This window comes from Pseudophryne corroboree, chromosome 1, assembly GCF_028390025.1.
Source record: "Pseudophryne corroboree isolate aPseCor3 chromosome 1, aPseCor3.hap2, whole genome shotgun sequence".
In the NCBI taxonomy this organism is placed as follows: Eukaryota; Metazoa; Chordata; class Amphibia; order Anura; family Myobatrachidae; genus Pseudophryne; species Pseudophryne corroboree.
This window is the reverse complement of record NC_086444.1, coordinates 540378981-540390521: the sequence shown is the minus strand read 5'-3', so window position 1 is coordinate 540390521 and position 11541 is coordinate 540378981.

The following is an 11541-nucleotide window of genomic DNA, read 5'->3' as shown; positions in this document are numbered from 1 at the left end:
TCACCACTCCTGCAGCAAAAGTGTGCACTGTTAATTAATATAATTGTACTCCTGGCTCCTGCTAACAACCTGCAGTGCTCCCCAGTCTCCCCCACAATTAATTATAAGCTTTTAATTTATACATTGATGACTGTGCAGCACACTGGGCTGAGCTGAGTGCACACAGACTGAGTCACACTGTGTGACTGACTGTGCTGTGTATCGTTTTTTTTTTCAGGCAGAGAACGGATATAGCAGAGAGAAGTGAACGGATATATTATATTAAATAAAAGTTAACTAGCAACTGCACTGGTCACTGACTGTGGTAAACTAACTCTGTCTGCGACTCTGCACAATCTCTCTCTATCTAATCTATCTATCTCTATTCTAATGGAGAGGACGCCAGACACGTCCTCTCCCTATCAATCTCAATGCACGAGTGAAAATGGCGGCGACGCGCGGCTCCTTATATAGAATCCGAGTCTCGCGATAGAATCCGAGCCTCGCGAGAATCCGACAGCGTCATGATGACGTTCGGGCGCGCTCGGGTTAACCGAGCAAGGCGGGAAGATCCGAGTCGCTCGGACCCGTGGAAAAAAAAGTGAAGTTCGTGCGGGTTCGGATTCAAAGAAACCGAACCCGCTCATCTCTATTCCCAACGCGCCCTAACCTCAGGCGGGAAAGGGTATAATGCCTGACTGGAGTCAGTGTCCGTGTCTGGGTCTGTGTCGACCATCTGAGGTAACGGGCGCTTTAGAGCCCCTGACGGTGTTTGAGACGCCTGGACAGGTAATAACTGATTTGCCGGCTGTCTCATGTCGTCAACAGTCTTTTGTAAAGTGCTGACGCTATCACGTAATTCCTTCCATAAGACCATCCAGTCAGGTGTCGACTCCCTAGGGGGTGACATCACTATTACAGGCAATTGCTCCGCCTCCATACCATTTTCCTCCTCATACATGTCGACACAACGTACCGACACACAGCACACACACATGGAATGCTCTGATAGAGGACAGGACCCCACTAGCCCTTTGGGGAGACAGAGGGAGAGTTTGCCAGCACACACCAGAGCGCTATATATATACACAGGGATAACCTTATATAAGTGTTTTTCCCTTATATAGCTGCTGTATTGATTAATCTGCCAAATTAGTGCCCCCCCTCTCTTGTTTTACCCTGTTTCTGTAGTGCAGGACTGCAGGGGAGAGTCAGGGAGACGTCCTTCCAGCGGAGCTGTGAGGGAAAATGGCGCTTGTGTGCTGAGGAGATAGGCTCCGCCCCCTTCTCGGCGGCCTTTCTCCCGCTTTTTTAAGGAAAAACTGGCAGGGGTTAAATGCATCCATATAGCCCAGGAGCTATATGTGATGTATTTTTCGCCATCTAAGGTGTTTTTATTGCGTCTCAGGGCGCCCCCCCCAGCGCCCTGCACCCTCAGTGACCGGAGTGTGAAGTGTGCTGAGAGCAATGGCGCACAGCTGCGGTGCTGTGCGCTACCTTATTGAAGACAGGACGTCTTCTGCCGCCGATTTCCCGGACCTCTTCTGTCTTCTGGCTCTGTAAGGGGGCCGGCGGCGCGGTTCTGGGACCCATCCATGGCTGGGCCTGTGATCGTCCCTCTGGAGCTAATGTCCAGTAGCCTAAGAAGCCCAATCCACTCTGCACGCAGGTGAGTTCGCTTCTTCTCCCCTTAGTCCCTCGGTGCAGTGAACCTGTTGCCAGCAGGACTCACTGAAAATAAAAAACCTATACTTAAACTTTTTCACTAAGCAGCTCAGGAGAGCCACCTAGTGTGCACCCTTCTCGTTCGGGCACAAAAATCTAACTGAGGCTTGGAGGAGGGTCATAGGGGGAGGAGCCAGTGCACACCAGGTAGTCCTAAAGCTTTTACTTTTGTGCCCAGTCTCCTGCGGAGCCGCTATTCCCCATGGTCCTTACGGAGTTCCCAGCATCCACTAGGACGTCAGAGAAAAATAAATAAATAAATAAAAGGTATATTAAACATATTTTCTACTACAGTTCGAGCAAGGTACAGTATAACATGCATCATCCTAACTGTATGATAAACTATTATACTGGTTCTAGTATTTTGCAGGACACAACTCCATGTTATGTAGGAGCCTTTATTTTCTTTTACCAGTGACAAATTACCAAAAAAGAGCAAGAGCCTAATGAAGGAAAAAAATCATAATTTACCAACCATGCACCGTATTATTATGGAATAGCAGAGGCTCGCTAAGCCTGCACTATTTTTTTTTTTTTTAATGAGTTGCAATTGAAAAAAATAAGAATTTACTTACCGATAATTCTATTTCTCGTAGTCCGTAGTGGATGCTGGGGACTCCGTAAGGACCATGGGGAATAGCGGCTCCGCAGGAGACTGGGCACATCTAAAGAAAGCTTTAGGACTATCTGGTGTGCACTGGCTCCTCCCCCTATGACCCTCCTCCAAGCCTCAGTTAGGATACTGTGCCCGGACGAGCGTACACAATAAGGAAGGATTTTGAATCCCGGGTAAGACTCATACCAGCCACACCAATCACACTGTACAACTTGTGATCTGAACCCAGTTAACAGCATGATAACAGAGGAGCCTCTAGAAAAGATGGCTCACTACAGCAATAACCCGATTTTTTGGTAACAATAACTATGTACCAGTATTGCAGACAATCCGCACTTGGGATGGGCGCCCAGCATCCACTACGGACTACGAGAAATAGAATTATCGGTAAGTAAATTCTTATTTTCTCTAACGTCCTAAGTGGATGCTGGGGACTCCGTAAGGACCATGGGGATTATACCAAAGCTCCCAAACGGGCGGGAGAGTGCGGATGACTCTGCAGCACCAATTGAGAGAACTTCAGGTCCTCCTCAGCCAGGGTATCAATTTTGTAGAATTTTACAAACGTATTTGCTCCTGACCAAGTAGCTGCTCGGCAAAGTTGTAAAGCCGAGACCCCTCGGGCAGCCGCCCAAGATGAGCCCACCTTCCTTGTGGAGTGGGCATTTACAGATTTTTGGCTGTGGCAGGCCTGCCACAGAATGTGCAAGCTGAATTGTACTACAAATCCAACGAGCAATAGTCTGCTTAGAAGCAGGAGCACCCAGCTTGTTGGGTGCATACAGGATAAACAGCGAGTCAGATTTTCTGACTCCAGCCGTCCTGGAAACATATATTTTCAGGGCCCTGACAACGTCTAGCAACTTGGAGTCCTCCAAGTCCCTAGTAGCCGCAGGCACCACAATAGGTTGGTTCAGGTGAAACGCTGAAACCACCTTAGGGAGAAACTGAGGACGAGTCCTCAATTCCGCCCTGTCCGAATGGAAAATCAGATAAGGGCTTTTACAGGATAAAGCCGCCAATTCTGACACGCGCCTGGCCCAGGCCAGGGCCAACAGCATGACCACTTTCCATGTGAGATATTTTAACTCCACAGATTTAAGTGGTTCAAACCAATGTGACTTTTGGAACCCAAAAAACTACATTGAGATCCCAAAGTGCCACTGGAGGCACAAAAGGAGGCTGTATATGCAGTACCCCTTTTACAAACGTCTGAACTTCAGGGACTGAAGCTAGTTCTTTTTGGAAGAAAATTGACAGGGCCGAAATTTGAACCTTAATGGACCCCAATTTCAGGCCCATAGACACTCCTGTTTGCAGGAAATGTAGGAATCGACCCAGTTGAATTTCCTCCGTCGGGCTTTACTGGCCTCGCACCACGCAACATATTTTCGCCAAATGCGGTGATAATGTTTTGCGGTAACATCCTTCCTGGCTTTGATCAGGATAGGGATGACTTCATCCGGAATGCCTTTTTTCCTTCAGGATCCGGCGTTCAACCGCCATGCCGTCAAACGCAGCCGCGGTAAGTCTTGGAACAGACAGGGTCCTTGTTGGAGCAGGTCCCTTCTTAGAGGTAGAGGCCAAGGATCCTCCGTGAGCATCTCTTGAAGTTCCGGTTACCAAGTCCTTCTTGGCCAATCCGGAGCCACGAATATAGTGCTTACTCCTCTCCATCTTATCAATCTCAGTACCTTGGGTATGAGAGGCAGAGGAGGGAACACATACACTGACTGGTACACCCACGGTGTTACCAGAGCGTCTACAGCTATTGCCTGAGGGTCCCTTGACCTGGCGCAATACCTGTTGAGTTTTTCCCAATGGTTTATAATCATGTGGAAGACTTCTGGGTGAAGTCCCCACTCTCCCGGGTGGAGGTCGTGCTGAGGAAGTCTGCTTCCCAGTTGTCCACTCCCGGAATGAATACTGCTGACAGTGCTATCACATGATTTTCCGCCCAGCGAAGAATCCTTGCAGCTTCTGCCATTGCCCTCCTGCTTCTTGTGCCACCCTGTCTGTTTACGTGGGTGACTGCCGTGATGTTGTCCGACTGGATCAACACCGGCTGACCTTGAAGCAGAGGTCTTGCTAAGCTTAGAGCATTGTAAATGGCCCTTAGCTTCAGGATATTTATGAGAAGTGATGTCTCCAGGCTTGACCATAAGCCCTGGATATTCCTTCCCTGTGTGACTGCTCCCCAGCCTCGCAGGCTGGCATCCGTGGTCACCAGGACCCAGTCCTGAATGCCGAATCTGCGGCCCTCTAGAAGATGAGCACTCTGCAACCACCACAGGAGGGACACCCTTGTCCTTGGTGACAGGGTTATCCGCTGATGCATCTGAAGATGCGACCCGGACCATTTGTCCAGCAGGTCCCACTGGAAAGTTCTTGCGTGGAATCTGCCGAATGGGATTGCTTCGTAGGAAGCCACCATTTTACCCAGAACCCTTGTGCATTGATGCACTGAGACTTGGCTCGGTTTTAGGAGGTTCCTGACTAGCTCGGATAACTCCCTGTCTTTCCCCTCCGGGAGAAACACCTTTTTCTGGACTGTGTCCAGGATCATCCCTAGGAACAGAAGACAAGTCGTCGGAACCAGCTGCGATTTTGGAATATTGAGAATCCAATCGTGCTGCCGCAACACTACCTGAGATAGTGCTACACCGACCTCCAACTGTTCCCTGGATCTTACCCTTATCAGGGAATCGTCCAAGTAAGGGATAACTAAAATTCCCTTCCTTCGAAGGAATATCATCATTTCGGCCATTACCTTGGTAAAGACCCGGGGTGCCGTGGACCATCCATACGGCAGCGTCTGAACGGATAGTGACAGTTCTGTACCATAAACCTGAGGTACCCTTGGTGAGAAGGGTAAATTTTGACATGAAGGTAAGCATCCTTGATGTCCCGAGACATCATGTAGTCCCCTTCTTCCAGGTTCGCAATCACTGCTCTGAGTGACTCAATCTTGAATTTGAACCTCTGTATGTAAGTGTTCAAAGATTTTAGATTTAGAATCGGTCTCACCGAGCCGTCCGGCTTCGGTACCACAACAGTGTGGAATAATACCCCGTTCCCTGTTGCAGGAGGGGTACCTTGATTATCACCTGCTGGGAATACAGCTTGTGAATGGCTTCCAAAACTGTCTCCCTGTCAGAAGGAGACATCGGTAAAGCCGACTTTAGGAAAACGGCGAGGGGGAGACGTCTCGAATTCTAATTTGTACCCCTGAGATATCACCTGAAGGATCCAGGGGTCTACTTGCGAGTGAGCCCACTGCGCGCTGAAATTCATTGAGACGGGCCCCCCACCGTGCCTGATTCTGCTTGTAAAGCCCCAGCGTCATACTGAGGGCTTGGCAGAGGCGGGAGAGGGCTTCTGTTCCTGGGAACTGGCTGATTTCTGCAGCCTTTTTCCTCTCCCTCTGTCACGGGGCAGAAATGAGGAACATTTTGCCCGCTTGTCCACGAAAAGACTGCGCCTGATAATACGGCGTCTTCTCATGTTGAGAGGCGACCTGGGGTACAAACGTGGATTTCCCAGCTGTTGCCGTGGCCACCAGGTCTGAAAGACCGACCCCAAATAACTCCTCCCCTTATTAAGGCAATACTTCCAAATGCCGTTTGGAATACGCATCACCTGACCACTGTCGTGTCCATAACCCTCTACTGGTAGAAATGGACAACGCACTTAGACTTGATGCCAGTCGGCAAATATTCCGCTGTGCTTCACGCATATATAGAAATGCATCTTTTAAATGCTCTATAGGCAAAAATATACTGTCCCTATCTAGGGTATCAATATTTTCAGTCAGGGAATCCGACCACGCCAACCCAGCACTGCACATCCAGGCTGAGGCGATTGCTGGTCGCAGTATAACACCAGTATGTGTGTAAATACATTTTAGGATACCCTCCTGCTTTCTATCAGCAGGATCCTTAAGGGCAGCCATCTCAGGAGAGGGTAGAGCCCTTACAAGCGTGTGAGCGCTTTATCCACCCTAGGGGGTGTTTCCCAACGCACCCTAACCTCTGGCGGGAAAGGATATAATGCCAATAACATTTTAGAAATTATCAGTTGTTATCGGGGGAAAACCACGCATCATCACACACCTCATTTAATTTCTCAGATTCAGGAAAACTACAGGTAGTTTTTCCTCACCGAACATAATACCCCTTTTTGGTGGTACTCGTATTATCAGAAATGTGTAAAACATTTTTCATTGCCTCAATCATGTAACGTGTGGCCCTACTGGAAGTCACATTTGTCTCTTCACCGTCGACACTGGAGTCAGTATCCGTGTCGGCGTCTATATCTGCCATCTGAGGTAACGGGCGCTTTAGAGCCCCTGACGGCCTATGAGACGTCTGGACAGGCACAAGCTGAGTAGCCGGCTGTCTCATGTCAACCACTGTCTTTTACACAGAGCTGACACTGTCACGTAATTCCTTCCAACAGTTCATCCACTCAGGTGTCGACCCCCTAGGGGGTGACATCACTATTACAGGCAATCTGCTCCGTCTCCACATCATTTTTCTCCTCATACATGTCGACACAAACGTACCGACATACAGCACACACACAGGGAATGCTCTGATAGAGGACAGGACCCCACTAGCCCTTTGGGGAGACAGAGGGAGAGTTTGCCAGCACACACAAAAGCGCTATATATATATATATATACAGGGATAACCTTATATAAGTGTTTTTCCCCTTATAGCTGCTGTATTGTTAATACTGCGCCTAATTAGTGCCCCCCTCTCTTTTTTAACCCTTTCTGTAGTGTAGTGACTGCATAGGAGAGCCAGGGGAGCTTCCCTCCAACTGAGCTGTGAGGGAAAATGGCGCCAGTGTGCTGAGGAGATAGGCTCCGCCCCTTTTTCGCTGACTTTTCTCCTGCTTTTTTATGGATTCTGGCAGGGGTTAAAATTCATCCATATAGCCCTGGGGGCTATATGTGATGTATTTTCGCCAGCCAAGGTGTTTTTATTGCTGCTCAGGGCGCCCCCCCCTAGCGCCCTGCACCCTCAGTGACCGAAGTGTGAAGTGTGCTGAGGAGCAATGGCGCACAGCTGCAGTGCTGTGCGCTACCTTGGTGAAGACAGGATGTCTTCTGCCGCCGATTTTCCGGACCTCTTCTGTCTTCTGGCTCTGTAAGGGGGCCGGCGGCGCGGCTCTGGGACCCATCCATGGCTGGGCCTGTGATCGTCCCTCTGGAGCTAATGTCCAGTAGCCTAAGAAGCCCAATCCACTCTGCACGCAGGTGAGTTCGCTTCTTCTCCCCTTAGTCCCTCGATGCAGTGAGCCTGTTGCCAGCAGGTCTCACTGAAAATAAAAAAACCTAAACTAAAACTTTCACTAAGAAGCTCAGGAGAGCCCCTAGTGTGCACCCTTCTCGTTCGGGCACAGAGATCTAACTGAGGCTTGGAGGAGGGTCATAGGGGGAGGAGCCAGTGCACACCAGATAGTCCTAAAGCTTTCTTTAGATGTGCCCAGTCTCCTGCGGAGCCGCTATTCCCCATGGTCCTTACGGAGTCCCCAGCATCCACTTAGGAAGTTAGAGAAACTGTATATTTATTTTCCTGTAATCCCCCCTACTTGAAAACAAAGTACAGATAATTTTTGTGTCATGCTTCTTTGGGACCAAAGTGGCTACCAAATAAGTGTTATATTGTAATACCAATAATGGTATAGTCATGGTTAAGAGCCACTCAAATATACACTATGGGGGGAATTCAATTAGCTCCAACAATTTCTGAGCTATCGAATTCACCCCCCTGCGTATTCAATTGTGGACCATTTTTACGCCGGTTTTTAAGACATTTTTGCCAATGCCTTTTCACTTCTACTTTTTATTGAAAAGGCGTTAGCGAAAAATGCCTCCATACTACCCCCATATACGGTTAAAACTGTTCTTCCCTGAAGTTGCAGGAATTTAGGGGTAGCTTTACTAAAGCTTCTAAAACAGACAAGTGGTGTTACCAATAGCAACCAGTTTCTGGTTTTCAGTTCTAGGATGAAATAGAAGAAGGAGAGCTAGAATCAGATGGCTGCTATGGGCAACACCTCCACTTTTCACGTTTAGAAGCTTTAGTAAATCTACCCCTCAGTGTCTGGGATTTTCACTGTCCAGTTAGTAATCAAACTAATGCTTCTGCAATTGTTTTCTCCAACTGGATCATTTTTAATTCCAGCACTGATTCCAATTAGCACTATTGGCAGTCTCCATTCAGCACAATTTTGGGCTAGGGTGAACTTCTTGAGTACCTGATGTTCAAAACGTAGCAGAGTGATATTTAATATCTTTAATAGGCTCTGAAAAAAGTTGCACATACATACGCATGTTAATAACACAGACAACAACATTTTAGATGGAAAGATATGGGGACTAATTCAGACCTGATCGCTAGCAAGCGATTTTTGCACTGCTGTGATCAGATAGTGGCCGCCCACAGGGGGAGTGTATTTTAGCTGTGCAAGTGTGTGAACGCATGTGTAGAAGAGCTGTACAAACAGACTTTGTGCAGTCTCTGCGCAGCCCAGGACTTACTCAGCCGCTGTGATCACATCCGCCTGTACGGGACCGGAATTGACGTCAGACACCCTCCATGCAAACGCATGGACACGCCTGCATTATTCCAGACACTCCCTGAAAATGGTCAGTTGACACCCACAAACGCCTTCTTCCTTTCTATCTCCTTGCGATCTACCGTGCAAATGGATCCATCGCAAAAAACCATTGCTGAGCGGCGATCCGCTTTGTACCCGTGCGAAGCACCTGCGCATTGTGGTGCATACGCATGCGCAGTTTGGACCTGATTGCCCGCTGTGCGAAAACACACAGCAGCGATCAGGTCTGAATTACCCCCTAGGTTCTGAAGGGTCTTTCATTAAAGTACTGTAATTCACAGTTTTGTGCAGCATCAGTTATATGCAGAAGGATAGAGAATGAACTGCAGGGACGGTTATCAGTTTAGGAAAAGGGCCCAGGCATGTCACGTGTAGCTGGCACTGCTGCGGGGCATGTCACGTGTAGCTGGCACTGCTGCGGGGCATGTCACGTGTAGCTGGCACTGCTGCGGGGCATAGCATGTCTATCTGGCACTTCACATTATGTGTATCTGGCACTATACTGGAGACATTGTGTGTAAGGAACACTACAGTGTGTAAGGCTGCTAATTGTGTGCATAGAGGGGGGTGTGAAAATATATTTATAGTTTGATTATATGAAGTTACGAGACCACGCCCACTTTCCCAGAGGCCACACCCACTTTTCCAGGAGCGCATGCGCCTTCAGCACGTACATAAGGGGGGAGGGGGCGCTTTTACATTTTCTTGCTCAGAGTGCTAGTAGGCCTGGAGCCGGCCCTGCATCAACCAACCTATTGTGGTTCCGGTTGTCACCGACACCTCTGCTACTTCAAAGTCTTTGGATGTTGTGAGGGCTTTGAAGGTATATGTAAAGAGGACAGCTTGTCACAGGAAATCCGACTCGCTGTTCATTCTCTATGCTCCAAATAAAATTGGGTGTCCTGCTTCAAAGCAGACAGTTGCACGCTGGATCAGGCTCACTATCAAGCATGCTTATTCCACGGCACATTTGCCGGTTCCAAAATCTGTACAGGCTCACTCTACTAGGTCTGTGGGTTCTTCCTGGGCAGCTGCCCGGGGTGTCTCGGCTTTACAACTCTGGCAAGCAGATACTTGGTCTTATTCGAACACGTTTGCTAAGTTCTACAAGTTCGATACTTTGGCCTCTGAGGACCTTCAGTTTGGTCAGTCAGTTCTGCAGGAACCTCAGCACTCTCCCACCTGGTTTGGGAGCTTTGCTACTTCCCCATGGTACTAAATGGAACCCCAGTATCCTCTAGGATGTAACAGAAAATAGGATTTTAATTAACTACTAGTAAATCCTTTTCTCGTAGTACGTATAGGATACTGTGCTCCCGCCCAGTGCTTCTTTTTTCCTGCACTGTTACTTGGTTAAGTATTGTTGGTTTAGCTGTTGCTGTTCCTGTTTAAAGTTGGGTTAGCATAGCTTTCCTCTGGTTTGTGTGTGCTGGTTCGGAATCTCACCACTATCCTTTATATCCTTCTCTCAAAGTATGTCCGTCTCCTCGGGCACAGTTTCCTAGACTGAGTCTGGTAGGAGGGCAAAGAGGGAGGAGCCAGCCCACACTATCAAATTCTTAAAGTTCCCATGGCTCCTAGTGGACCAGTCTATACCCCATGGTACTAAATGGAACCCCAGTATCCTCTAGGACGTAAAATAAATTAACCATACAATGGTGCGTATGACTGTTCATGTACTGTAAATGTGTTTAGGGCAGAATAGATGGGCCAAGTGGTAGTCAAATTCTATGTTTCAGGGTGATCTGCGGCAGCTCTCTCCCCTTTGATTTGCCACAGCTTCAAGCAAGTGAGTTTGCGGCTTCAGCCAACTCACACCAGCCAACTGCTTCCAGTATTTCTCTGCTCCTGCATAAAGGATCTCACACCCCATGGACTGCTGTAGTTGTTGGAACTTGGCCACTACCTATCCATTCCTATCCCTGATTATCCTGCGGTGTCACCGCTACCCACTGTTTCTCCTAGTTCTCAGATGGCTAAAACACAATGATATCCTCCTGTCCTCTTGCCTGCCCCAACCAAACTGTCCTCACCCACCAAGCAGGACATAAAGTCTCTAAAGCAAGACATTAGCTATCGTAAAATGCAGTTCCACTGGCACCAGTGGCCATGTACTGTCTGAAATTCTAAGCAACCATGGGGTTGCTTAATGTCTAATGGTGTGGTTGATGTCCGTTCGATGGGGTGACTGTTTGCTCTCAGCAGTGACTTAGAGCTGCAAACAGACGGTGTGTCAGTAGACAGCCCAGTGACTGCAGCATTAGCATAAATACTGAATCAGGCCCAATATGAGGTTTCTACAAGAATGGTGAGCATTGTATAGATTACATTCTAATGAACAATAACTACTGTATGAGTCATAAAGACCTCCTCAGCTACATTACTCATTGATGGTTTTGCTTTATTGTTTCATTGGTCCTCACCATGCCGGACACTGCAATATATGTTCACATATCAATGATCAATCAAGATGAAAGCTCTTACCATAAGAAATCAAGTCTCTATGTAAGAAATTAAGTATTTTTGTTATGAGAGGTCTGTCTATAACAAAATAGAATGCCTAGTATAAATCTCCACTGTGCAATCGTGGT